We start from the raw sequence: 4,833 nt of genomic DNA on the forward strand, positions 1-4,833 counted from the left end.
AGCACAAAAGTCAGGTATCGTACACAGGGAACATAATTAATTATTTAATATACTTACTATTAAATTAATCTGAAATTTCTAACAAAACTAAAAGGTTTTTTTTATCTAATTTTACAAGTTTAGACAAACTTAATTTCTCAAACACAATTTAATCAAATATTAAAAACAACACTTATGTTAGTTTAAATCCACTTTCCCTCAATGTTTTGACTATTAATTATGACAATTCCCGTAGGTTACCAATTAATGTATTATTATCAATTCAAGTCCAATTTTACTAATATTAAAATAACTCATGTAGAGTTATGCATGGTCATACATAATTTAACACATAATCAGTTATTAGATAGGATTGGAGCTATGTGAAATTGAATTAACAAACACAATTATGGTCATAATATGAGTTCTCCAGCACAGTCAAATTCAATACTTTAACTACTTATCTAAGATTGGTTCGATCTTAGCTCTAATTATCTAATGTTCACTAAATTACTAGGTAATCAAATTCATGCAGATTAATAGTCACTAAACTACATAGAATATGAATTAAAGCAATCTAGTATCAAATTAATCATGCTAGGTATAAACAATCAAACACAACACATTAACCAACTAGAAAAATCTATACTAATAATACCAAAGCATGAGTTCTAGCTTTATCTAGCTAACGGAAGCAACTAGATTCAGCTACTCATAGTTAAAACAAAACAGACAATTTCAACTAATAAAGACATAATGAATTGTACCAAATCAAAAGTGTTGGAATAATATTCCTTAATGATCGTTAGATTCAAGCAGAAAAGCAATAAATAAAACAATAAGAACACAAGAATGATTTGAACAATGTCGAATGATTAAACTTTAACACCCCAGAAGAGCTCGATGAAGAACTTCGACTGTAGAGGTGTTTAGGGTTACAATACCAAAGGTAATCAAATGACTAGCATACTTAAGGCATACATGCATGCACTATTTATAATACTACATAACCCTAATCACGGTTGGACAGTCCCAAACCGGATATACAAAATACTAGCCCATGACACAACACAAAATACTCAACAATCTCCCCCTTTGCGTCAATGGAGCCGAGAGCTCATTTTGGTTGAGCTATCACTAACTTCTTCACAGTCTTGAACACACCCGATATAATGGCCAAAAGAGTTTGTCTGAAAGTAATATACCACCGGAGCATGTCAGTGAAGTTCTTCTTATCTGACTCGAAATTCGCCTTGCACCGATGAATGATATTGATAATGTGTTCCAGGTAGTCAGTAGGAAACAAGTGTTTGTCCAACAGAGCAAACAAAAACCTTTCCCCTGTGGCCCTTGTTAACATGACCATGAGGTGAGCAGAATCTATTTGACCCAGATTCATTTTGTTGACGTCTCCTGGCTTTACAGTTGGCTTCATCGTCGGTTTCTTTCTCAAGACATTGGCCACTTCCTGATCCATTTTCGCAACTTCGTGGATATAACAAGCTATCATTCGTTTTAGATGTTCCAAAATTGGTCCATACTCCTTTGCATTAGTAAGCAAAATGTTGAAGAGCAAGATCCAATCATGAGGATTCAGGTTGGGAAGGTCTGCTAGGGAAATGAAAGAAACCGAGTTATCCGAAACTCGGTTTATCTTGAAAGATACTTTGATAAACTTCCATGTAGGTGACGGTTCAGCATCTTGACAATATTAATCTTCTGAGCACTCCATGTCAGATACTGAGGCTGACCGAACTTAAGGTAAAAATCAATCAGTTCACTGTCTACCTGAGGATGAGGAGAAGGAACTTCAGCAGTTGAATCAAAGCAGTGAAAAACGAATTCCTTTCGGGTTATACGCATTTAAAACTGTGAATCCCTTGTATTATCACAGTCAAAAGAAGTCACAGGTTCCAGCTAAAGTGTGCTTGGAGACTCTTTGGCTTCTTGGATCAGTGTCTCCTTAGTACAAGGAGGAAACAACATCTTCTTGCAACTTAATGCATCATCCTCTTCTTTCTTCTTCTTTTCTCTTTCCTCATCTTCCTTAGCAACCCGAAGATTTTCATCTATCTCCTCATCCTTCTTCTTTCATTTTAGGATCTCAGAGATAGTTTCTTGATCCTCGTCACTATCATCGTTTTCACCAATAACACACTTTTTCTTTTCTTTGATACCAGAACCCGAAGCTAATTTATCCTTCGGTTCGGTTTTGACCTTCGGTGGTGGCTTCTCTTCTTCTCCCCCTTGTTGCGGAGGAACAATCCTCTCCGAAACACGCTTCATTTCTCGTAAGAGTTCAAGTGATGGAAGGAGTTTGGAGGTCAAATGATTACGAATTGTAAGCGTTAGAATGGGATCATGAGCTTGAAGCACGTTGTGTAACAGAGACAAAACATCCCCAGCACAACTGTGAAAAACATCTCTTTCGGTTTTCAACAAGGAAACTTCACGTTCTGCTTTGGCTAGTTCGGCTTTCTGTACCGCATTGATAGCAGTTTGTTGGGCAAGATCATCTCTGAGTTGCCTTTCCACGAGAAGATCAGCTATGAGCTTTTCAAAGCGAGAGTCAATAGAAGACACGAAGGTCTTGTTGCCAGCAGAGATGTCGGAACGGGCAGTCTCAAACTTGGTCTGCTCAGCTTGAAGAGATTGAGAAAGCGAAGCGGTGGACCCTGTGACCTTGGCAGCATTTGAATCAGCATGACCCTTGAAAGAGTCAAGAAAAACCTAGGAGTCACGGATAAGATCTTTAACCTCGGAGGTGGCTCGTTTTCACATGGAAGTAGAATCATCCATAGTCGCAGTACATTTATCGATGGATTTTGTATATTGGTGCAGAGTTGTAGCCAAGAATGCTTTGAGAACAACATCATTATACTTCTTGGTTGAATCGATCAGTGTATCAAGCTTTTCGTGAACACTGTCGATTTGTTGCTTGGTTGCAGGAGAGATTCATCTTCCTCACTAGGGATTCGGTAGGTGCTATAGTAAGTAGAATCAAACTCAAACTCAGCTCCTCCAAGAAATGGATTAGAATCATTAGAAATAATTGGGTAAATTGGCTCGGTGGTGACTTTAGGAGGTTCTTCAATCTTCACCCCCATATCAGATGTGTTGACATTAACAGAAGAATCTGTCATTGAGGTGAGGATAGGTGTGGTGGTGAAGGTTGCTGTGGAGAAAATAGGAGTTGGTAATGAAGCAGTGATGATGGGAGGAGAAGTAACAGGTGGTGGTGAAGCAATTGTAGAAGCAGGTTGAGATACAGGTGGAGGTGGAACCGAATCTTGAACTGTTGTCTTGGGTGGAGACGAAAGGGGTATAGGAACAGAATCATCGACAATTTCCACTGGAGTTGGAGGCCGAGGAGGTGTATTACCCCAAGGTGAACCTGCATGTTTCTCTTCCTCTTCTTCACCTGCAGACTACTCTTGTTTCTGTTCTGAATGTGAAGGTGAAGGAGTTTGTTTTCTACGAGCCATTTTCTTGACTTTCTTTGGTGCAGAGGAATCACCATTGTTAACTTTTCGTTTCTTTGACTTAGTGGGTTTGAAAGAGGGCTCTTTGGTTGCTTCTTTCTTAACAACTGCTTTCTTTCCTCGCTTTGTAGGTTTCTCCACCTCGTCTAATGCAACTTGCATATCTAGAGTTAATTGACGAGGACTATTGGGAGGAAGCAGTTTGTGATCAGAGATGAGTTTACTTTCCTGAGAGATAGATCGATACATGGTTTCTGGAATAGAGTCGTTGTGCAAAAACTTGGTTGGATCAGCCACAATGATCTTTTTGGTATGAAAGGAGGAAATAGATGAAAGCAGAGAATCCTTCATAACGGGTACATTGAGGGAGGTTATAGCCCGTTGAGTGACGATGGTCCAAAACTGACCATAGTAAATTTCAGAATGCTTGGTCGAGGAGGACAGACTTTGTACCAGTTGGGACCAGATCAGTGACCCGTATTCCAGGTTAATGCCATTGTAGATACCATACAGGATCGTCATGAAGCATTTGTTTGATCCATTAGATCCACCAACATGCTCAGCCAATCCCTTGTGAAGAAGGGTGAGCAACCCATTCCATTGAGGAGGTAGGCAAGACTTCTTGAACTTGGTGAAGGTGGTAAGGACCTTTGTGTAGCCCATCTCGTAGAACATCGAGAACAATTGATTTGTGGTGATGAAGTCGTGTGAGATGATGGAGGCGTCGACTGAAAGCCCTAGAAGAGAGCAAAATCGTCCTTTTGAAATCGAGGCTTTATGAGAATGAATCTGAAAGTAGATGCGCTCTTTGATTTTGTCGTAAGTTGCTTTTGAGTATACTTGAGACAGGAGTGACATGGGAACAGATTCCACTTGAGTTAGAGCGATTACGAGAGGGGAATACTTGATACATTCTACTACTTGAAGCATGTAATGACCATACAAGAATGGAGTCATCTGAATGATCATATTCTGGTTAGGCTTGATCGAAAGCAAGGATGACGATGCCGTTTGATCCTGAAGAGATGAAGAATCTGCCATTATAGAGCTTTGTGAAGAAGATGAACAGTTGTTAAAAAGTGTCGGTTCGTTTGAGAGAAGCAGAGTGTGATAAATGGTATAGTAGAATCTTCTATAATGATGAAACAATCTCTGAAAAAGCGCCTGGAAAAGCGGGATTTGACAACTTGGTTTTCCCCAGATACATAGCATACGGCGAAGGTTTAGGAGCCATTTCAACTTTACGCACCCAATTTTGAACTTATCCACAGACACGTTGGAACGTCGTATCCATTCAACTTCTTCAATCTAGTACTCATTTTAGGATACAAAATCCCTTATCACTTCCATACGACTGGTTAATTTTTAGAGC

This window comes from Lactuca saligna, chromosome 9 (genome assembly GCF_052625555.1).
Source record: "Lactuca saligna cultivar CGN05327 chromosome 9, ASM5262555v1, whole genome shotgun sequence".
NCBI classification, from domain to species: Eukaryota; Viridiplantae; Streptophyta; class Magnoliopsida; order Asterales; family Asteraceae; genus Lactuca; species Lactuca saligna.